The following is a 24,659-nucleotide window of genomic DNA, read 5'->3' as shown; positions in this document are numbered from 1 at the left end:
CATTTGTTGCTTATTTCTTTTAGAGTTTATACCTCTGGAATATTCCTTTTGTGCCCAGCGATCAATGCTGCTGTGTTACGTTCAGTGAAAGATGCTTTTCATCTCCATCATCATCATCATGTCTCATGTGCCCGACATTTTACACATAATCTCACCTGATATTTGGCAGTTACATTGCAACTACATTGCAAATTACATTCTTATACCCACTTTTTCAGATGAGTTAGAGAGCTGAAGCTCAGAGAGGTTGAGAAACTTACCCAAAGTCACCCAGCTAATAAGTGGGCAAGCTAGGATACAAACTCGGATCTCTGGTTTCTAAATATCTGCTCTTTCCACTGTGTCATTCCACCGTGTGATAAAGGAGAGTTTCTGAGGAAGCTCCAATGTGGAGTAAAAGCTTTGGTCAAAGACATTCTTATTTTCTTCCCTAGCAGAACATTCAAAACCCTGGTGGTCTCTTAGATTTCTCCTCCACAGGAGAGAGCCCATTATATGTTAGGGTTGGAAGGACATGGGTCTCCTGCCTGCAGAATTAGTTTGTTCGCAGTCATGCAGGGATCCTCTGAAAGGTCATGTGGTGTAGTACGCACCCTCTGGCATCTTCCAAACTCATTTCCTCCTGTCCTGTGGGTCAGAGCTCTGGCATTGTTCAAAAAGCGGTGTGGATGGGAGCATCTGAGGCAAAGCTGGCGGGAGAAGTTAGGGTGGGGCAGACCCGAGAACATCAAAGCCTTCATGAGGCCTTGAGCAATTATTTTTATAGTTATTTTCACTCCTTTGCTCCCGGTCTATTTTGAATAAGGTGACTATGTGAATTGTTCAAACGAAGACAATTGTGAGAAGAGGGCGCTGTTAATAATGACAGTCTCAGAGCTCTTCTGGGAAAACCAAGATGCATGGTCTCCCTAGTTTGGAAGGCCTATTTCCATAACATTTCAGAAACCCAAAGGGAAACAACCCTGACACCCATAAACACAGTGAACACATCTGCACAGGCCGGCTGGAAAACCTCAAAAGGCAGCAACCATGGAGGGGGCTTTTTCCGAGCTGCGTGACCTTGATGAAGCCACTCAAACCACCGAACTCGGTTTTGTCATGTGAGAAACAGTGGTGCTTATCTCAAAGGGCTTACATGGAACAAATAAGATATACTACGTACCATGCCTGGTACATAGTAGTCCCTTTCTCATCTGGGTTGGGAACCCTGGTGGCTGGTTGGCGTGGTGAGGGGAGCACTGGATATTTGGTACCAAGTTCAAGGGAATGCTGGAAGCCTTGAGAGAGGATCTGAGTTCCAGGTTCTTGTGTTTTAAGGATTCTTGGTCCACTCTAAGCTGATGGATGTGAAGGCCTCTCACTTTTAGTGGTTAAGGAATATCCACCCACCAGCTGAGAATGAGGAGGGGGAAACAAAGAAAGAAAGGGCTGCAAAACACGCTTCTTATACTGCCCTGGAGATGGGACAGTGAAGGCTGGGGTGGGGGCAATGACACCATTCTGCCCAGTGACAGTGTGTAGATAGTATGGGAACTAATCTTGGTTGCCGTGTTTGCACATTCCACCAGAATAATAAAATCTGAAGGAAAGAGCTGAGGTCCTAAGCTGAGGGCTGGAAAAGGCCTCAATTTTGACCTTTTACCTGTTTTCTTAGCCCTGGCAATAGGCTGCAATCTCCTGATTAGACACCGATACTTCAGGCATCCAAGCTCAGGGAGCATTTTCAAGACTAGTCTGAATTTAGGAGAGACTGTTTGGTTCGGGGTTCCCTGTTAAGATGACCTCCACCTTTGGCTTTCTCGTGTTGAGGGAAGGCCAAGTTACCTGAGATGTGCTAGTTTGCTTAGAAGGTAAGACTGTTGAGCCTTTGCTTGCTTGGTCAGTCCTGACTTCATTAGTTATGCTGGAACAGCTAGAAGATAGGCAATGTGACGTCTGTACCCAGAGACTAAGCTGAGAACACCAAGTAAACAATAGTCACGAATTCCATCTAAAGGGACCAGGACACCACTGACTCAGGTTCCAGGCTTTAGGAACAGCCTAGCACACAGCTGGGCCTGGGCTGGTGCCCAGGGGCAGGGAGATTGTCTCGCACTCTCCTCTTTTCCCTACCTTTGAGCCCCGTCTCAAGGCCTGGCGTTGTCTCTCTAGTGGGATGAGGAGCAAATGTGCTGAAATGCTAGAAGGCGCACGGCTGGGGCGCTATTTCTGGCTGGGGCTGAACTCAGCAGTCCTAGAAAGAATGTTTCTGACACTGCTTATCTTCCGAAAATCCACGAGGCTTAGGGACAAACTCTGCCTGGCTGTGCTCGGTACTCATGTACACACTAGGCTTGTAGCTCATGGCATCCAGAGGGGCCAGAGAGGGAGGGTGATGCAGGTGGTGAACCAGCACCCAAAGAGCTCCCAAGAGGCTGGCTCCGAGCAAACCGCACCCTTGGCTGTTTCATTTATTTATTCATTCATGCATTTTATTAAGTAGATACATCTGTCAGGCATTGTTCCAGGCACTTGATATACATAAGAGAACAAAACAGACTTAACATTCCTGCTTTCATGGATTTTATATCCTAGTAACGGGAAGGTAGGTAATACCTAAGCATAATAAATAAGCAAAATGCTTAGTGTTAGAAGATGTTGAATGCTACGGGGAAAAAAAACACAGCAGAGAAAAGGAGATCAGGCGTGTCGGAGGGGAGTGTGCCGTGTTAGACAGGGTGGTCAGATTAGATGTCACTGAGAAGGAGATTTCAAAGCCTAGTAGGAAGAGGTGAACTTAGCTTGTATCTGAGGGAACAGTGACCAACGTAGAGAAAACTGCTAGAGCAAAGGCGTAGAGCTGGGCAGATATCTGGCATGTTCCAGGAGCAGCAAGGAAGTCAGTGTAGCGGGAGCAGAGGGAGCAAACAGGAGAATGGTAGAGGGGCTCAGAGGAGTGTTGGTATGGGGGAGACACTGGTCCTACAGGGCCTTGTAAGCCATTGTGGAAACCTTGAGTTGGACTGAAATGGGAAGTCATTTCAGCATTTTTGACATGATTCAAAAGGATCACTCTGGAACAACGGCAGCAGCAGTGGCAGCGCAGAGTTTGGATATCTCTGAATCTCCACGTAACAACAGAGAAACTAGGATTAAAACTAGAAACGCTTGGAAGACATTTATCTTAAAATAGGTAACAAGGTATTCTCACAGAGCCCAGGATGAAAGTGGACAGAAGCAAATCATCCAAAGCCACAAGAACTGCACGGCATCAGCTCAAAGCCCCAGGCCTCTCTGGAGAGCCCCGTCCAGCTCCTTCCTTCTGGATGGCATTCGATGGCCCAGTTTGTTTCCAGTTTCTACCTATCCTATGTTCCATTTTCTTAAGCCCCTGTTTCCTGCTAGTTTGGATGATGAAATGGAACCAATAATGTTGGTAATGGTGTAGGAGCTGTTTAGACACAAGAACACATACATTTTCACAAATGCTCTTTAAGCCATGATTTAGAGGTGTAAATCATCATGGAAACACTTGGCACTCAGCAGAAGCAGTGAGACCATTTTGCCAGTGCAGGAAGCTCAGTTCTCTGCCAAACCAAGGCCTCTCCAGCCTTGCCCGAAGAATGAGCGCATGACGCATGCTATGCAGGCAGCAGCAATATCTGCTCCCATCCAACCCTTAGCCAGACCCTTGTGTTTCTCTTAGCCTTAGTCCATTGAGCTGTTATTTTCTTGTGGAGTCACTGAGCATAAAAAAATAGCGTGGAGTGATGGAGAAAGGGGCCCTGAGTCTCACTTCTGAAGGATTTTTCAGGATGGAGGCTCACAGTCTTTTGTTCTGAGGTCTGGGGAGTGTGGTCACTGTTTTCCAGGGCCAATCTGGGCCCAGGGTTAAGTCACGGGTGAGGGAGAAGAATTCACTGCCTCGTGTCATCTCTGCAGCACCCCACAGGGAAGGGATAGCAGGAGCATTTGGTGATGGGAAAGTTGCCTGTGTTTTCCTCCACCCCCTCTTTAGTACCCAGCCTTGGTTCTCTTAGTCACACAGTGCACAGAGCTGGGCTCCTCAGGGCCCATCGTCCTGGACACACCCTCCAGGTAATGGCAAAGGAGGTGTGTCCAGCCAGGGGACAGGTGGATACTTGCATTCCAGCTCCAGCCTTACACTCTGCAAACAGTCAACATTCAGTTCCCAGAAGTCATCTTTGGCCTCTGGAAGAAAAAAAAAATCACACAGGAGAAAAGGGTGTTAGGGTATTTGTCCTCTAAAGGAGACAACATTTGTGTGGTTGAAGATTTTCAGGGGTGGTATGTCCTTGCCTTCTGTGGATTCCCAAGAGGCAGGCAATGGGACTTGTGAGCACGAATCCTTTTACATTATAGGGCTTTTATTTTGAGATTTATTTTGGCCCTCCAAGTATCCCTAAACCTGGAATTGTATGAAAACGTGATGAATATGTATTTTTCTTTTCCTGGAGAATTTGGCTATAATGTTTTTTGTCGTTGTTTTTTGTTTTTAAATCAGATTCTGTGTGTGTGTGTGTGTGTGTATGTGCATAAAACCAAAAAATTGTTCATAAAAATAACGACACTGTCCTTTTGCGGTCCCTTTTATTATCCCTACATGGTAAAGCATGTTCTTTTCACTTTCTCCTACTTTCTCTCATAATTTTCTAACCATTAAAAAATCCTAATAAAAACCACTAACAAATATTTATGCAGGGATTTAGAGTATCAAAACTCTCGATGTGCTTTCAAAGCCTTCACAGACACACTGTGAGGTTAAGTGCTGTGGCCACTGCATCTGACAGAGGAGGAAACTGAGGCTCAGAGAGGCATGTAAATGACTCAAGGTTTCAACTTGGGTCTTCCTCACACCGAAGGTAACTAACTCCGCTCTCACTCCACACAGAGCCGGACTCGACACCGAGCTGAAATAATACAACTTGATGCCACTCCATTTGCACCCAGACACCAAGAAATGGGGTGTGCACAGAAAAAGTTTCACTAAAGCAACAGATACTTAGTTTTTGGTGAGAAAGAATGATTCACTTCATTTGTAGACAACTTGCCTTTGTACACTTTCCTAAGGTGTGTGTGTGTGTGTGTGTGTGTGTGTGTGTGTGTCTGTGTGTCTGTGTGTCTGTGTGTGTGTGTGGAGGGGGTGGGGCGCACAGGGAGGCTGCTTTTATAGAAGTGATTGAAGGGCTACGATGGAAAAATGTTCTTACAAAGGAAAATATTCCCTTTCCATCAGTTCTCAGGAATGTCTCCTACCACAGCCAGTCTCCTACTTTTCATCTCTGAAGGATCCTGACTGAAAGGAGGGTTGCAATGAAGTTCAGACAGCTGCCCACTCACATTTTTCGAGCCCACAGGCTATTTCTCTACTCGATAAACATCGTCCAATGTCACTGCTTTGCTCTCTCGTGTGCCTGTAACAATACCCTGAACACATATCTTCGACAGTTCAGGAGTTCACATTTTTATTAAGTTCCCCATTTGCCACCTGTGTCCTTTTTGGACTGGCTCAACATTTCCTGGCTGTGGAGAACAGGCTGCCATGGAGAACAGGGAGTGGTGCCCTACCAATTTAAAGCTTAGTGTTCCATATTGTTGTTCTCTTTCATCTGGATCTCTAACTCCTAGGAATCCTGCCACATCGTGTGCCATCGTGTGCCATAGTCTCCTGGGGCCACAGCAACTTCTAGGCACAGATAGACCCAGGGTCCATAGGACTACACGGGAGGGAAATGAGGGAGAGCCAGACACCCCAGCCTTGCCTCCTTCTTTCCTGTCCCTGGAGTTGGAGACCGCTGTACAAACATGCGGAATCTGTCTTGTTATGTAAGTTCCCTGGTGCCTGAGCTGGGTGACTCAGCATGAGGTGGTGCCCTGCTCTTTCCCAGCCTGGGGCAGCGTGCTAGCCAGCACCAGGTCAGCGGCAAACTGAGATGGAAAACAAGGCCTGCTAATGGGGTCCAGCTGAGCAGCCCTTCGTTCCCCATGGTGTCCTGTAAGACCAGGAAGTCCATGGGAACCAGCCAAGGACTGTTGTGAACTAACCCATGGGTGGGATTCTTCGGCGCCCTGCTCACTTCCTGTTACCTCTTCTCACTTTTGGCTGAGGATCACAGAAAGTTCACATTTGGTTCTCCTTTGCCCTGGGGCTGCCACTTTCTGGCTCCCTGTAATGAACTGAATGTTTATGTCTGCCCCCAACTCTGAAATTAATATGGTGAAGCCCTAATCCCGCAAGTAATGGTATTAGGAGGTGGGGCCCTTGGAAGGTTTAGATGAAGTCATTCATGAAGGTAGAGCTTCTATGGTGGGACTAGTGCCCTTATAAGAAAAGGAAGAGACCAAAGTCTCCTCTTCTCTGCCATGTGAGGAGACAGCAAGAAGGCAGCCATCTGCAAGCCACGAAAAGGGTCCTCCCCAGGATCCCACCATTCTGGCACCCTGATCTCAGAATTCTAGCCTCCAGAACTGGGAGAAAATTAATTTCTGTTGTTTAAGCCACAAAGTCTGGTATTTTGTCATAGCAGCCCAAACCGACTAAGTCAGTTCCACTGACCTGAGAGTCTTCACCTGTGAGTTCTAGCAAGGCTCACGCAGGAAGCGATGATGGTGCAGGAGGATGCGTGCTGGGTCAGCTCAACCTGGACTCAAACTCCGTCTCTCCTCTGTGCCAGGTCCCAAGCATGGAGTAGGACATCGGTTGGGAACACTGGTTAGAGAGAGAACCGACTTTGGTTGATCTTGGTCCTGTGTCTGGCTCTCCCTCATTTCCCTCCCATGAGGGCATATCATTGAGTTTTTTTGTTTTTTTGTTTTCCTTTCCAGGACAAGGACAGATGTTGGCATCCTGCTAACTAATGGACTAAGAGCCAGAGACCTCAGATTCTAGTCCAGGTTTTGCCACTAACCACGCGTCAAGGGTTAGGCAGGTCACTTTTTCTCTTTGTGTCCCAGAGACTCATCTAAGTGACACCTGCCTTAGAATTCTTATTCATGAGTAAAAATTGTGTGGCTCTTTCCAGTGGTGAGAGAGGGTGCTAAAACAACTCTGATCCTTGCCCTAATGGAGACTGCATTTTAGAGTGAGGAGACAATTAACACAGAAACAGGTAAATAAGATAACTATTGATGGTGACAAGCACTCTGAGGGAGGTAAACAAAATGATGAAATAGAGACTAACTTGGAGGACGTGATATTTATTTAAAAGCCTCCACTGATAAGCTGAGAAGGAGCCAGTCCTGTCAACTAGGGAAGAGCTTTCCTGGCAGAGTTATACGCTAACAAAAGTAAAAATGTTTTGAAAGTATATAGTGCAACACAGATATCAAGTTCAATGTGAGTTAACGCGCCTTCATTCTCTGTGCCTTTGCCCCATGTTCCTTGATCAGAACCTAGAGCTGGCACCACTGTCTAGGGGTGGGACAATTTGTGACACAGGAGGCCAAACTGGGGCTTCGGGTGGGAGGGTGTGGTGGAAAGATGCATGGGCTAAGAGTTCTGATCTTTTTGAGGACAGACAACCCAATCTATACCGAGCGACCCTTCTCTTCCCCGCCTTGTGTCCCCAAATGCTTCCGGTTTTTGTCATCCTTCTTTCAACATTCGTCTTGCATTTCTGGAGCACCTGTTAAAAGACAGGGATCCTCCTGTCAGGAACTCAGGAAGTTACAGCCGCTCCTCCTTGCCCTAGGCCTCTTGGAGGCCACTTTTCCCAGCCTGTCCATGTTTGGGTGCAAGGTGGCTACAGTCCATTTTGCTTGTTATTTTGCTCTGCAGCTAGATCCCATTGGGCAGTCAGTGGGACTCTAAGTATGCTGTGTTTGTAAACTGATGTCATTCACCACCCCTAGGGGCCATCTAGGGGCTGGAACGTTTCAGTAGGCATGTCCTGTCTCTGGACAAATATCCAGAGGCATGTGGAGGGGTCAGGCGGCCCATCTCCCTCAGGGCATCCTATTAGCAAAGTTCATGACTGACCAACGGAGCAAACCTCAGATCTGTGGGCACAGTGGGGCTCACTGCTTCAGATTCCCTCTGGGCATGTTTCCTTAGAGCCAGGAATGCAGCATCAGGGTTTTCACCTGCTAAGCCGGGGGCCTGATCTGCAGTTTTGTGATTGTTAGTTATGCCCTTTGGGCTCTAGCATTCTCTAGCTGTGTGACTTTAGGGGAGCAGTGGCAAGCTTCCACAGGTGTCAGAATTCTCTAAGAGCTTGCGACAGAGTAGATTCTTGGACCTGCTGAATCCATAGCTAGCTCACTCAGTAGAGGGGCAGGAATCTGAGTTTTTAACAGGCATTGAAAAGTGGTTCTGGCTGCACGTCAACTACAGTTAGGGAAACATGGCTATTTAAGGTGGTTATCAGCAAAGGGTGATCCAGTTAATTTCTCCCTTAAAGGACTGTGGATTCCTTAGTGAGCCTTGTAGCCAGGCTGCCAGACAGGCTTCTGGAGGTAGCACTTCTCAGAGGTAGTCCCAACCCTTCATGTGGTGCCGGGGTCCAGAGCACATGATCAGTGATGCTGGTTGGATGACTGAAGGGCCGAGTGACTTGGAAAGATGGGGAGGGCAATGGGGGTAAACTGTTCACTACGAGTTTGTGCCACTAGCATGCAAATTCTAGAAAAGTAGGGGCTGTATTCTTAATTATTCCCAGGGTCTGATACATCCTGAAAATGCTGAATGAAGTAATGACACCACCTACTTCTCTGTCTCCCTTGGGTGAGAGAAGATCTGAAAGCCCATTGAAGTAGACTGACCCTGTCTGAAGGAATTCCCTGTTTTACCAAATATCTGATTCAAACTGCCTGTCATAGAATCAGTATTGTATGAAAACCGAAGACAGGTTAGGACATCAAGGTAGTTTTGATATCCAGTGACGTGGCAAATACATCAACTGGGCACAATAAAGTGAGTCACTCAATTTCTATTGTAGTGAGAAAGGATGTAGTCATTTATTTCCTTTCTTACTCTTAAACACTAGGGCCAAAACAGCTAAGCCACTAGGAAAATTTACTAAATAACCACCTTTACTAAAAACAAAGAAATAGCAAATGAAGTCGATGGTGGAAAACCATTTTACACCCACCAGATGGGCAAAAATTAAAAAGTCTGACAATATTAAGTGTTGAGAAGGATGTGATACAATATAAACTCTAGTCAAATGCTGGTGGTTCAACCACTTTGGAAAAAGAGTGGACATCCTCAAGCACTAGAGCCAATCAATTCTTGCACATATACAACAAAAGACATAATATACGAAAGCTCACGGCAGCAGTGTTTTATGTGGCGAAAAGATGAAACAAACAACCCAACCGTACACCAATGGTAGAAGAATAAAGAAACCACTAAGCAGATACAATGACAAGCTATACAGCAGTGGAATTCAATGAACTATAATTGTACATCAACATAGATGAAATTCAAGAATATATTGATTGAAGGAAAAAAACAAATTATAGAAGAATACATACATTATGATTTCCCTTATTTACTTAAAGATCAGTAACAGTACAATCAGAGCAGGGTAAAATTTAGGTAAAACTTTGTTTTATAATCTTCATGGATTCTTTCCTAGGAATTCCCTTCCCCTAATTTAAGAGCTTCTCATTCTTTCCTCAAGATAAAACTTAAGTCACTTCCTCTTCAGCGTCTTGCCCAATGGCTCCAGGTAAAGTTACTGCTCCAATTACTGACATATCTTTCCTTCACACACATAACTATCATAGCACTTATCACACCATATTGCAGATTTTGGCAATGTGTCCAAGCCAGTGCGTGCTGGTAAAGGGTTACTAACTGGCTCTCCCTGGGAAAGAAAAGGCTCGAGATCTATCTATCTGTAAATTTTACTGATATAAAAGATGATAGTACATAATTTATAAATAATAATATAATATACAATCTCCTTATGTGCACTCTACATAGCCAGATTGATTCTCATGAAATGTTTTCATTGATTTTTCTGCAAAATCTTGAATTCATAGCCAGTCTTACATTAATAAACAAGAACAAGTGAAACAATAAAGACCTGTGGGAACTTCATTTGTTGGCCATGACTTTGCTGAAATGGATAACAACTTTTGAGTTCTGAAAGAATACTTCCTCAATTTTCTGTGCTGTTTACAATGTAGTAGCTATAGACATGAAACACTTTGAGTTTTTATCTGCATTATGAACATTTTCCCCATTACTTGAGTCTGACAGTCAACAAAACAATAAACCAAGCACTCATTCATAGTGTTTGCCACTTTCCATGGTGTAAACTCTTCTACCATGGAAAATTCCAGGTTTTGATGTGATATCACTGAATGAGGAGTTGGAAAGAGATGCACATAGCAGCGTATTAGTTTTTTGTCTTCTTTTTTACCGTATAGATGCAAGACACATAAGTAATCCCAAGAGCTTAGATAATATTAATAAAATGTAGTAAATAGTAAAATGAAGTGATAAGTAATTAGGAAGCAATGAGTAATTACTTTAGTTTGTAATATAATTTACTTAATTATAAGTTTATGTAATTTAGAAATTAATGGCTGTATTGAACAATTGCCTCTTAAAATTCCTGAAAATGCAGTGACCAGCATTTGTATAGCTTATGTCTGTACAAGTCAGCTCCCGCACACGTCACTGCAGGTCCCCTTAACTCAAATGTAGCTCTTCTGTGGTAGGGCCATGCCTTATTAGTGTCGTCTCCCAGTGACTGTCATAGTCCATGGAACATGAGAGGCACTTGATAAAGGTTGGTCAAGTGAATGAATGAATCCATATGTTACAGGCATTTTGCAAAAGTGCTGGGGGTGTAAGTGGCCTGGTTCTGATCACACAGCATCTAGGACTTCTGGGTCTCCTTTAGGGTAAGGGTCTCTCCAAGGCCGAGGAACTAATCTCATATGCTCACACCCAGAGAACAGTACAGGTGGACACCTGACTTACATGGCAGGGAGAAGGGTTTGTAACTGACAACCAGAGGAGTGGAGGAAGAGCCCAGGATTCTTTACCTGAAAGGAAAGTTTATAAGACATAAGTTCAAAGGCAGGCTGGGTGCCATGTGCTGAAAGGTGTGTGTGTGGTGGAGATCAAGGGTTATGGGAGGACAGTCATTTGAATTCCCTCATGTGGCTTTGCAACACATCATACGAGGCTTTCCCCCTCCAGACTTACTTTCCTCATGATCGAATTGCAGTTTGACTCAAGTGCGTCTTAAAACAGGTGTGTTTACCATCAGTACACCATAGCAAGAACTCAGGGACATAGTTTCTTCCTAGAAGAAACCATTCTGAAATTAAATGCTATGTTTTGGGCATTTTGTCTGTTTTAAGAGTCAGAATTAGGAACAAAACCGAAAGCTGAATGCATCCTTCGTTCTTGCAAAGCACCCCAAACAGAAACCACCCTACAAGTGCTGCTTCTTTCTGAGCTCCCACTGCTGTCAAAGCAAAATCTCACTGCAATCTGACTTCTGCCAACCGAGCCAACCCCCTAATAGATTTCTACCTCCCAGCCTGCGTTCTTGTCCTCTGATACCCAGGCTCTTTCTCTCCTGAAGGCTTTGCCACTGCTGTCCCTACTGTCTGAATAGTTTTCTTCTGGCTCCTGAAAAGGATGTCTCATTCTCATTCTTCAGTTCTCAGCTCAGATGTCACCCACTCACAGAAGCCCTTACTGACGTCTTTAACTCATCCCCCCACATTTATTTCTTTCATTACTCCCTATTTATTTCTTTCATTGTACTTAGAACAATCTTTAGTTATTTTGTTTACTTACTTTTGTATTGCTGGCTCCCCCATTCATGTGTAAGTTACATCTGCTAAGTTCCTCCTGGGTAAGGTGGAACACACTGCTTTCGCCTCAGCTTTCAGTAAATATTTGTAGAATTAGTGAAAAGTGTAAAATAGGATTTCTCAAGAGAGGGGTTCTCAAATTTCAGCATGGAAGGGAATCAGTTGGAAGCCTTTTCACTTAACGTTGCTCTATCTTCACTCCCAGAATTCCTGGTTCTGAATGTGTGGGCAGGGACGTTAGTCACAAGTGCCCAAGTGCTGCTAATGCTGCTGGTCCAGGGACCATAGTTTGAGGGACACTGCACAAGACCAAACCCCATCTGTACCCCATAAAGCACATCTGTTGGCGAGTCACAAGGAGGAACTTGGGAGGAGGGGTCAAGTGGGAGAAAAAGAAGTCAAGACAACTGATCTCGAAGGTGCTATGGAAAAGGTAAGGGCTCAAGGACAATGGTCAGGTCTCTTTGTACTCAAAGATCCTGGGATTCTGAGATAAAAGGCTGCTTTTCCAACGAGGACGCCATGGTGGATAAACACATCTTTCCTTCTTTGGCCACCAGCATAAGCAGAGCTAAATAATGGTTCATAGGCCCCCAAACTGATCATGTTCAGCAATCGGCAGTGGTGACCTGTGTTCACCAATTCTGGCTTCAACAATCCCAAAAGATTGAACCCAGAGGTTAAAAAGTAGGAAGAAGAGAAATTCTTACCTTCATTCAAAGACAGTTTTTCCCAAAGTGTATTCTGAAGAACATTGTTAGTTCTGTAAAGTCACGCCATGACAAGAGTGCCATAGTCAAATGAAATGCGAGGATGCTGAAAGCCATGTCCCTTTTTTGGGGACTCACCGTGCACATCTAAGAAGCCTTATAGTCAAGGAATCAGTTTAAGATTAAGCTCAGTCTTCGGAACTAGGAGCAAAGAGCATTTTTGCTTATAACACACATCCTGTGGCCCGCACTTGGAGACGCACTGTCTTTGAGTACCTTCTCTCTTCAAAGGGAGGAATTCCCTCCCCCACCATGGAAACTTCATGCAGGCACGTGAGAACAATCTGATTCACACCATACACAATAGGCAGCCTCCAGACTCAATTCCCAGACAGGCAGGAGAGGAAGTATCCAGATGGTTCCAGTTCTCTTCCCTTCCAGATGTAAAGCTGCCTGGAGTTATGACCTTAATTGCTGTCTGGCTGCTCTTTAATGGGGCAGTTAGGGTGGGAGGAAGAGGAGGAGGAAGCTCTGGGAGTAGGTGATAGGCAGCCAGGAAAGTGCTGGGCTAGGGAACATCAAGTGGAATTTTCCTGTGGAAATCCTTTTGAACTAAGTGGATTTGAATGTTGCACCCCTGGTTGCCTAGATCCCATGGCGAAGTGATTTGGTCTTCATTTTCCAGTAATGATTAACGTGGCTGTAGTCACTGCAGTTTGGGGACAGTTTGTCTGACTGTGGTGATGGAAACAAAGAGGAAACTCCTCCCTGAGCCCCTCAGCAAAACCCGCTTCCCACTTCTGACTGTTGGTGGAAGAGGAGAGACACTAAAATAGACCTGTGCTTGGAAAGATGGTTCTGCCTTCAAACACTTCTCAGTGTCTTCTTACATATATATATATTTTTTTAACAAAACACCCATTTGGGGGCTAATGAATGATATTTTCACAAGTCCTTCTAGTGAAACTCCAGAGATGGTGTTTTTGGATGAGGAAGCAGAAGCCAAGAGGCCCCAATCTTTTGGGGGCAGGAGAAGGCAAGAATGTGGTATCTCATCTGCTGACCCACTGAAAACCTCTGATGCCACTTGGCGAGTTCTCTGGTCCCACATTTCACTTTGAATACATAAATTGGATCTGATAACCGAGTGAAGTCAAATGGTCATGCCCTGGGATGGAAGGCCATTTATATAGCCACTGCTTTCCAGAGGAGGCACCTCACCCCCCTTCAGCAACCAACCAACTCCGAAAAGCATGGCTTCCTTTTATTCTGTTTCCAAATGTTTTTCCTATCTCCTTTCTCCACACCCCTCCCTCCCTCCTTCTATCCCCTCCCTCCCTTCTTTCCTTTCTCTCAATGAAAAAGGCTAACAAAATATTACTCATTTGAGAGAGGTGACAATAGGGAGCCATCAGAATCTATATCTGGGAGTAAGAGGAAAGCATCCTTTTCTGTGACACGGTACATGTCATAAAATGTCAAAACAAGGAAGGACCTCAGGGATTGTCCTGACTCACCCACTCAAGACGAAACCTTAAAGGCTAAGCCCTGGTGCAGGATTCTTATTCACTTTACAGCACTCTCTCTTTTTGCTACTCCAGCTGGACGTGGGAGCAGTATTTGTGATGCATTAATAATTTCACGAGTTCCGCTGGAGCTCCGTCTGAAGCATGGCATGACATGATACTTTTGGTGCCTTTGAGCTGGAGCATCCTCTGGGTGGTGCTGAGGCCTGGTCAGCTTGGTCATATTTGTGGGCTCACTGGGTGGGCTGAGAGGTAGGCATGACATAACCAGCCTAACCAGAAAGGCTGCTGATCCCAAAACTAAAGGTATTGAAAACAGGCTTGGTCACTCAGTCAAAATTAATTTTCCAACATTAGAAAGTTTGAGGCATCTGTGACGGAGAAAGGGAAACTGAGTAAGGTGTGGAATACACCGGGCTCAGGGAAACCCAGCAGGACTCTGACATCACTTGAAGCCCCTGGGTAATTTCATGAGATGACAGCCAAGTTCGAATTCTGGGCCTCAATCCTGCTGTGAAAAGTTATCTCCTACAAAGGATGGTCACCATGTAATTCAAGGCCTGTAGCTGACACAAAAACTACTCAGCTCATTCCTCCTTCAAGGGGTATTTCCCTGTTCGTAGTCTCACGTCATTTGATGCTATGGAGCCACTGGCACGGAGCACACAATGTCTGTTCTAGACAATTTATTCCTTAGCCTGTGACAGAGGGACATCCTATTCTTGGACTTTCTTGTGATGGGCAATGTTGTCAAGTATCAATTATTTGTTAGCCACATTCTTAAAGTTAATATGGAATGACAGGACCTAACTATTCCTTATACCTGTGACTGCAGTAATAAAAATAGTCTTCACCGTAGAGTATAGAGTGATGGACAGGGCAGGGAGGGTGGAAACAAGAAGACAGAAAGGGACTCAGAAAGGGACAAAGAGTTCTGCAGGTGGAAGAGTGTGTTGCTGTTGGAATTTCTCAAATCTTGGCCAAGTCTTCGTCTCCTCACATATGTTGTCCAAAGTAATAACTTGAGCAATGAATGAGATACAAAGCATGTATCCTACTTTTCAGAGTAGAGATATGAATATGTGGCTTACAGACTCCAAGTGAATCCCAATCACTGGACTGACTCACACTGGATGGAATAGAATTGACACGCTCCTCAGTTACAGCCCCAAAGAGACGCGGTCCTCAGGCCCCTAAGATGGCTAAGGACATAAAGACCATTGAATCATTGAATGCTGTGGTTGGGAGGACGTGGCCGGTCCCATGGTCCTTTAGCTGCCTTCCTGGCTCTCAGACAATGAGTGACTTGGGAGGGAGAGAGCTCCTACCTCTAATTTTGTCCAGAATGCCCTGAAATGAGGATGAATACCCTGAAATGAGGCAACCAGGAGGCTATCAATCTCTTCTAGTGTTTAGTTTTAAAGGAACCCCATGGTGTGAGTAAGAGTGGTTCATATGAACCACATATGAACATGTGATATTGTCTGATACAGGGCTGAGTACCTGCAATGCATCTTAGCTCATTGAATACTCTCAACAGCCCTAACGAGGTAGGCACTTCGTTTTACAGATCAAGAGACCAACACGTAGAAAGAGTGAGTAGCTTACTGTAGACCACAGTTAGCAAGTGGCAGAGCTAGTAGGGCACAGACTCAAGTTTGCCTCATCTCATGCGTGAGATTCTTAACAGTATTATTTTAGTCCCCCTTGGCAAGAAAATCCTACTACTATGAAATGGTTCTCTTGTATTTGCTGAATGATTGGTTTTGATTTAAGGGTCAAAAGACGTTTCCCTTCTAACTCATGTTAGGGTTGTCAGATTTAGCAAATAAAAATAGTACCAAGGATTTTTGAATTCCAGATAGATAACATCATTTTTTAGTTTAACTACTTTTAGTATAAGTGTCCCAAATATTGCATGGAACAAACTTAATCCTAAAAATCTATTGTTTTATCCGAAATTCAGATTTACTGGCCATTTGTATCTTATCTGGCATCCATATCGATCATGAATGAGACCAAGTTGGTGAGTTTAGTCCCTCTGTAGGCCATTTAGTGTTGCCCTCTTCTGTCACCTCTCCTGGGGACCTCTTTATCTAAGGCTTCTGGGACTCCTCTCAGTCCCACAGTATCTCAGTGTCTACATAAACAGTAGACTACAGTATAGTCTAATTTATTTATCTTAAAATATTTTTATTATCAAACGGTTGATACGTACAGAAGAATAGATGTAACATATTCTAGTTATTAATTGCTGAATCAGGGGTTATAGCACGTTCAGCATAACAAGATAAGGCCAATTGTTTTCCGAAATGATGGTACAAATATTATTCTTCCATTGGTGTACCCGAGTTCCCTTTGTTCACTATCCCTACCACACATGGGGTATTGTCAGAAGTTTTAACTTTTGCCCTTTGTCAGTGGGTGTGAAGTGTTCTCTCACTGTGCTTTCAATTTGCATTTCCCTTGGTAGCTAATGAAGTTGAGCATCTCTTCCCAAATTCATTATCTCTTTGTTTTTTCAGATGTTTGTTTGAATTCCAAGTAGTGCTGGGGCCTAAAATGTCCACTGTTTTAAAGAAGGTACTCAGAGATAGTAAGTAACGTGGGGAAAGAGTAAGCAGAGAACTCTCCAGATGTACGATGCACATTAGCCCTCAAGGAGCAGAAGGAAACTGCTTTGTCTACGGCACTACCCAGAAACCCCTCAGATGACCAGCCACCACTTAGTTCCTCCCCATTGGCAGCTAGGTGCTGCGAAAAATAATTTCCAAGCCTGAGGGACCCGGATTTAAATTCTACAGCACTACCTACTTATCTGGCAGCAAGTTACTTTGTTATCTCTAAGTCTCAGTTTTCTTACCTATAAAACGGGGCCGGAAAAAATGTGCCTTGCAGAGTTGCTCTAGGATTAAACAAGATAGCAAAGGGAAAGGACTGCCAGGTAGGTAGGTGCTCAACGAATGTTGCTTTCTCCCAGGCTTCTTTATATTAAAGAACTGACCAGAAGAAAAACACCTCAAGGGAACCAATTGGAATAAATTGTCAGGGAGTTTGCACGTATGATCTTATTTGTGGCAAAGGTAAGTCTAGGGTTTTTCCTAGAATGAAAAGCGTGAGTGGATTTTGGAGGCAATCGGACCTGATGAGTCTTTTCCAGGCAATACTGTGAATAGATCATTCTGAGAGCTGAGTATCAGCCCTCAGCCTGATATACCCTCAGAAGGAGATTGCACTATCACCAGATTCCCAACTCATGTTTCATAAGCAGTGTGTGGTTCAGAGTTCTTCCTGATGTCTTACTTAGAATCCCTCTTGCTTCAGAATAAAGTGTGCTCTCTTCTGTGAGTGAGGGAGCATTGCTATGGACAGACTACGAACGTGAATTACATGGCAACCTCCTGTTGCATTTCAAGTTCTGCCAGCTGCCTCACTGGCCTGATCTAGTATTCCGGAACCCTGGGCCCAGGCCAGACCCCTTGATTCACATGAGAAAACCTGAGGCCCTGAGAGGTCCAGTACCTGGTTCTCATACTGCAACTAGGGAGGGGCAAAGGCCGGATTCCAACTCAAGTTTTCTGCGTCTCTGATTTAGATTTCTTCTTTTTTTTTTTCCTTTTCTCTTTCACCGAGGGTCTCATTTTACTGGGCACGTGTCCAAAGGTGACCCAGAATTCTCAGCCATCTCCAAGGGCTAATTTCAAACATCTTAGCCTGGGAGTCAGAAGACCCTCGTCCCAGTTTGGGGTTCTTTAGAACCGCTCCTCTGGAGAATGCAGTGAGAATAGAGATTTTGTGTATGGGTTTTTGAGGGATACTGAGCGTCACAGGTGAAGCAGGACTATCCTTTGGATTTTTTTTTTCTAATGCAGAGAGGTTTTATAACATTCAGCCCATTTTTAAAAGGAGGTCCAGGGCCTAAAAAAATGGCTAAGAAATAAATTCATTAAGCGAATATCTTTCCAGTGCTTGCTGTATGTGACGTACTCTACTAGGCCCAGTGACTAGCATAGAAATAAAATACACACGATTCCCTCACAGCACTTACAAAGTAATGAGAGAGGCAAATGAGAAACAAACATGTGAAATAAACACCTTGCGACAGACTGAAAGAAAAAAAAAAAACAACAGGTTAAAAACTACTGATCTAACTAGACTTTGTATTTCTCTCTGACTTTATATTCGAATTTCCTCTCCTGAGAAAGTCAGACCTCTCTAGAAACAGCCTCCGGTTAACTTCTCAGTTGTAAGGTGAAGGTATATAGTTAAGTCCCCAAGTCCTCTGCCCCTCCTTGCCTTTAACAGGGTTATTTTTCCACAGCCAGGCTGATTAGATTAACCCTTTGTTCCTCCCTGCCTCCCAGGCAGGAAGGATAATTCCAGATCTCTAGAAATGAAAGCAAGTCGGTTTGGCCAAGATCAGCAAAGTAGTCTTTTTCCCCTTGCAGAATCTCCCGGCTGATTATAGCTGCTGCTTGTGTAAGACTAAAAGATCTGAAAGTCCCCAGAAAGACAAACCACCAAGAAGCACTGAATTTTAAAAATTTGTATATTCTCCTAATGAGGATGTTGTGCAGAATTTTATCTCAGATCAGGTTTTTTCTTTTCCCCTTGTTGAGTGGATTTTTCACATGTGCACATCTGTTGTTTAAAAATGCAAGTAATTTATACCCCCACCCTCCATTGCCAATCCTTAACAAACAATGTGACATTGGGCAGCTAGAATTGTTGCTATTTCCGAATGGGTGTCCTAAATTTACCTATTTAGGGGAGTGGGCAGGAGAAAAGGGGTGACCTGTTGAAAGTCTTAACTTAATGGCAAAGCTGAAATTTGAAGTTATGATACCTGATTATTGGGTCTCTGCTCTCCAGGCACTAGATTAGATCCGATGGTCTCCCTTAGATTAGACATACATGTGCAAACAATGTTATCAGAAAGTAGGGTCAGTTGATTAGAGTTTTCAATCCTTACTAATTCTAGGGAAAGTGTCACACCATCCATTGAAAGGCCAGTTCTGAGTGAGAAAACCAGACTGTCAATTAAGCGTGAGTGCACGGCTGTAACACTTTGAAGTGACGACACAAACACCCGTAAATGAAAATTTTAAAAAAGATGCAGGGAAGATCATGGATATTGCTTGGAGGATGAATAATGAAAGGTTAATGATGATGTACATTTCAGGTTAGCAGGTCAGTATCTGAAATCCGGTTGGTTGTTCAAAGGGAGCCTGAACTGCTTTGAACTCAGCAGATGGCTTCTCTTTACCATTACCTTTCTTCCTACCTCCCTCTTCCCTTGCATTTTCTCCCTCACATCCGTTCATATCTTGGATCTGGTGGGGAGGTGACATTCCCTGAAATCTGTAAGGAGCTCCTGAGCTTCCAAGCCAGAACTCCATTTCTGAGTAGAGTATGCCCTATGCATTGGGGCTAAGGAAGTGTCGAGAAAGTGGCCTCGTTCCAATCACTCACAGCACTGAACAGGTGAGCCAGCCTAAACTGGCGTGGGAATTGGTTCCAGTGTTTGGAGAAAGAGTCAAAATTTATTGTGGGGGTGAACGTCAACCAACAATGCATTCAATATAAGAAGTCAGAAAGGCAAGCCTATGTACACCACACTAAAAACACAACTGGAATAACAAAAGGTGCTGGTTTAGTTTATGACACAAATGATAAAAGATCCTAATGAGTGAATTTCCTAACAGCACTTCCTTATTTACTCTAGGCAAATGTTGAGCCTTAGCACACTTGACACAAAGCCTAGACTGTGTATAAAAATTCACATAAACATTTTAATCGTGTTTTGGATTGAAAACTAAGGGAGGTTTTGGGCGTGTATGTGTGGGGTAAAGGGAGTGAGGGATGTGACAGTAAGCTGGGGTAACAGGCAGAACATACAAAAAAAGGGTGGATTGGATGATGACAAATGCCTGACCCTTCCCCTTTCTTCCTGCCACCAGGTCCAGGATGAGAGGAGCCACAGGGCAGCTACACCAAAATAGAACTAATAGCATTTTTGCTGTTTGGAAATAAGTATTCCCCAACATATGATATTTCCCAGAAGACTTGAATCTGGGGCCTAACAGGTCTGAGCTGAAATCCTGGAATTGGCTGAGTTACAATAACTATGTATGAAAAAAGAATCCCCTATTCAGTTTGGCTTTCAGTCTCTCCTAGTGCAAGATAGATCCCGCCCCACTGCTCCCCCAGCCCAGGGACCAAAACACTGTCTGGACTTTTGAGATGGGAGGACACAGTGCCCAATGTATGTCAGTGTGTGTCAGGACACCGTCTCAGCAGTGGGCATAGATCCTGGGCCTGGCTCTCCAGAAACAGTCTTCCCAGTAGCTCCCTGGGAAGAAAGCCTGACTTTCTCTCCAGTTCAGGTCCTCTTCCTTTTCTGACACTTTCTCATGGGGGAATGGAGGAGGGCGAATTTGTCTAAAGGAAACTCTAAAAGCTAACGCATTTTTATGGCCAGAATATGATGACCTGAAACCTATCCCCACAGAATCTCTCAGGAGTGTATAAGTACATGTGAACAGAGAGGAAGGACCCATCTGCAGGCTTGAAAGTTGGCAGACAAATTCCTATCATATGTCCAGGAAGACTCGTTTTGTGGCTAAAGTCTCGGGGAGACTAGAAATTCTTGGGATGTGTGTTATCAGAGCTGGGGCTAGGGATGGACAAGGGGCAAGGAGGTGACATTCTTGATTTTTCTTTCCTTCTTATCCCTCATAACCAATCTATTAGCAAGTCTGTCAGTTCCACCTTCAAAGCATGTCCTGAAGTCACATCTATCATCACCTTAGGCAAACCTCTGCCACTTCTCACCTCGTCAACCAAATCACCTCCTCCAACTAGTGTTGTGCTCCTGCTTTCTCATTCATTCTTCACGCAGACAATAGAGAAACCTTTTACAACTGGTCTTAGATCTCTGCATCAGTTTTCCCTTGTTCCTTAGATACACATCAAGCTCTCTTCCAGAGCCTACAAGCCTATTTGCTGTGGTTCCTGCTCATTTCTTCAAAGTCTTCTCACTGCCCTCCCTCCAAGGCCATGGTTCTCCAGTCCCACAGGAGAATATTCCCAGCCAAGCATTTTGATGCCTTGAGCCTTTGCTCTGACAGTTCTCTTTGCCTCCAATTCTCTATCCCATTTTTTTTTTCACCTGGCTGCTCTATTTTCATGCAGCGCGAACCCACGCACACGCGCTTCCTGTGAGAGGTTTCAGAGGCCTTCCTCATCTAAAGGAGCAAAACGCCCATCCCTACCCCCCAGTTGCTGTCTCATCACCGTTATTTCACTTCTAGCGTTTATCGTAATCTAAAAATCATCTTCCTCATTAATCTCTTCTTTACGAGTGTTTTCTAACTCTCCCACTAGCATGATGGCATGAGACATTTCGATCCAGAGCTGTGCTGTCCAGAATGGTAGCCACTAGATTACCATGTGGCTCTTGAGAACTTGAAATGCAGCTCGTCTGAATTGAGATGGGCTTTAAGTATAAAAGACGCACCCAGAGTTTGGAGATTTAGTCTGAGTGTATTATAGTCATACATTTATACTGGTTATGTTACCGGGAAATGACGTTGGTCCCTCAGCTCTTCGTCTTCTGAAGAAAGAATTCAGTCAAGAGACAGTATGTGTATCATAGGACAGCCAGAAATTTATTAGGAAAAGCGAGTACATTCGGAGACATGGACAGAGGGCTGACCCAAGAGAGAAAAGCAGCCCTGCCTTAATATATGAAGGCTTTTATTTCCAGGGGTAGAATTGCCTCCTCCTCTCCCTTCTCTTATCTCTCTTTCTTCCTTGAGGTGCCTAGTCCTCCCTTCGCAGGCATTTAACAATGCGTTTCTTTGATTTAGGGACAGGTGTAAACATATCCTGTTGGGGTATTCCTAACCCTGGAATCCTGTTGGGCTAGTAAGGTGTTGGTGGTCCTGACAAACAGGATATGTATTCTGATAAGCAGATGTCTTCCTTTCTTTTCTGGCATTTCACAATGCCTTTCTTTGATTTAGGGGCATATATAAACACATCTCTTTGATTTAGGGGCATGTGTGAACACATCCCTTTGATTTAGGGGCATGTGTAAACACATCCTTTATGGGTACGTGTAAGCATGGAAGGATGGGCAGCTGCAAGGATTCTGGACCCAAGTCGGAGCTGCAGCAAGGGGCTTTCTAACGGGAACTAAATCTCTCCCTTCTGCTCATTTCTATCTATCTACCTACCCTATCTGTTACATATTGAAATGATCATGTTTTGGATATGTTAGGTTAAAGAAAATATTATAAACCAGTATCATGTTTTTAAAACAAACCCGATAAATGTGGCTACTAGACATTTTAGACGACATACACGGCTCACGTTCTGTTTCTAGGGGCCAGGACTAATGGGGATCATGACAACTCTTCCTCAGTGGGCATTAAATACTTGTTTACTGAATGGTTGTTTGCTTACTTCCACTTTCCCTTTGAAATTTACCAAAGAGAAGGGGCTCCTAGAATTGTCAACGAACTGTTCTCTCATTTCCTTGTTCCATCTGTTCCAAATTAGGAGAAAGACAAAGGAAAAACTCAGTACCTCCAATGACAACATCAACAGCAAAAGTCCCCTGAGCCGTTTAGTCCTTAGCAGGGACACCAGGAAGGCAAGTGGCAGTTTCAGCAGCCAGAGATCTTCCCTTAGGTCTAGGAGGTGACATAAGCAATTTTCCCAGAACCATCTTGACACAAGCAATAAATCAAGTAAATTGGGCAGAAGGTCTCTGGAACCTAGTCTCAGCCAGTCCTAAGGTGGCTCTCCCTTATCCTGTGAGCCAGGGGGCTGGCAGGAAAGTCTCTTCATTCACCCGCCTACCTGCAAACCACATCTCCCTGCTTGTATGTTGGGAGGAAATGCAGAATTCGGAGGGTCGAAGTGGGGTGGAAAGAGGGAAATAACTGTAGGAATTGGAAAAGCTCTAAGAACTTTTTTCCAGCTCTCCTTTTAAGAGCTTCTGGAGACACAGGGTGGATTAAAACGTCAAGTTAGGGAAGAGTGAAAACTCTTAGCAAACTCATTAGCTGGGTTTATCTGATGAATCCCGAGGAGCCTGGCTCACATTTCAGTCCAACAAAACACAGGCACACATACTTCTTAGGTGTGCATGTTAAACTACTGTCAAGCAATCGGTTTGGCATTAGTATCTAAAGGACAGATGTCAGGAACCTATTGCCACTTCCAGAGGGCCCTGCCAGCTGAATGCAGATGTGGACAATCCCCCCTGTAGGAATCACTCACCACACCTCTGTTCCGGCTCTTTCTTCCCCTCTGCTCCCATAGTTTCTCCCCCTTGGGTACCCATCATTCTGCACCCAGCACAGAGGGCAGCTCTAGGGTTGGACCACAGTAATGTGTGATGGGTATGGGGGTGGCTTGGGACTGGGTGCTCAGATGACCTCTCTGCACTTCTGCATTTCTCTTCCACGTGAAGTCTCCTCTAATCTTTTCTCCTCCTCCCCCATCTAGCACCATGCTCCACTTCCTCCCTGACCTCCCAAGCTAGTTCCCTCTGCAAGAACTGGGGTGTGACTGTCACCCTCTCTCTACAGCAGGAGCCACAGTCCCTGGAGAAACAAGCTCAGATTGTTCAAGGGTGATAGAATCAAGCTGGGGGCGGGGGTGGGCGCTAGAGGTTGGGCGAGGAAGATAAGAGCAACACAAAAGGGAATTGGAAAGATCTGACAATGAGTAGACTAGGTTGGAGCCAGAGGAGGAGGTGGGGTGTCCCTGAGCTGACTTGAACCTTACCTCTTCTCCTGGGTTCTCTCCCAGACCTTCTTTCCCCACCCTCAGAGATCCTGGGAAGCCTGCCAGCTCCTGAACAGGGCAGTTTCAATTCTTTATTAGAAATCCCCTTCTTGGTTCCTTGGCCTCATTCCTCCCCTGCTCATGGCCTCCTCCCTTTCCCACTTTGCTAATGAATTTTTTTGGAGCAAGCTCTGCCGGTGAGGTAGAGGTACAGCTGCGGAGCCATCAGTGGCCTCCAGGCCTACCTTCGAGCTTGGTTCCTACAGACCTACGTGCCTGAGCTACTGCTCCTGTGTGGCTTTCAACTCACCGTCTGCCCTCAGATAAGGGTAATGACCTTTGCAGGTCACTGTGCTGAACAACAGAAAGGAGGGCCAGGCCATGGGGTGGATCTGCAGGCCTTTGTCCTTGGATCACTCAGCTTTCATCCCGGTTTCTTGACCTGGCTGAGTTGGGGCAAGGAGATCTGCATTTGAAAAACATTTACAAATCGATTCCTCCCATCTACCATCACTGGAGTCACATTTGCTTGTGGTAACAAACTTCCACAGTACAGAAACGTACAGAAAAAAAGAAAGCCATGAAGACTCCTCATTCCACAACTGAGAGAAAACGTCTCCTGGCATTTTGATATGTCTCCTTTTGCTCTTTGTTTAATGCCCATCTCTGTCCCTAGCTCTGCCTGTAACACACGACATTTACCATTTGACACTGCTGTGTTTTTTTTTTTTCCATTGGCATTCGTTTTTGAGTATTTCCCCATTAAAATTTCTTCCAAAGCAATGATCAACATTTAATGAATAGATATTTGCTTTCCAAGGCTAAGACAGTGTTCTTC

The 24,659-nt window shown here is 44.7% G+C and overlaps 1 long non-coding RNA gene across 1 annotated transcript; it reads right to left on the bottom strand.

The window, feature by feature from the left end:
• Positions 1 to 2,445: 2,445 nt before the first annotated feature.
• Positions 2,446 to 23,377, bottom strand: LOC117014910 (uncharacterized). Its single transcript, XR_004421642.1, has 3 exons — positions 23,312 to 23,377; positions 6,557 to 6,709; positions 2,446 to 4,191 (listed from the first exon to the last, which is right to left on the bottom strand). It is a non-coding gene; the product is annotated as an uncharacterized LOC117014910 (long non-coding RNA).
• Between the last annotated feature and the right edge of the window lie 1,282 nt (positions 23,378 to 24,659).

This window comes from Rhinolophus ferrumequinum, chromosome 22, assembly GCF_004115265.2.
Source record: "Rhinolophus ferrumequinum isolate MPI-CBG mRhiFer1 chromosome 22, mRhiFer1_v1.p, whole genome shotgun sequence".
In the NCBI taxonomy this organism is placed as follows: Eukaryota; Metazoa; Chordata; class Mammalia; order Chiroptera; family Rhinolophidae; genus Rhinolophus; species Rhinolophus ferrumequinum.
Note: the sequence above shows the minus strand (reverse complement) of the source record. Positions and strands in the feature narration are given on the sequence as shown.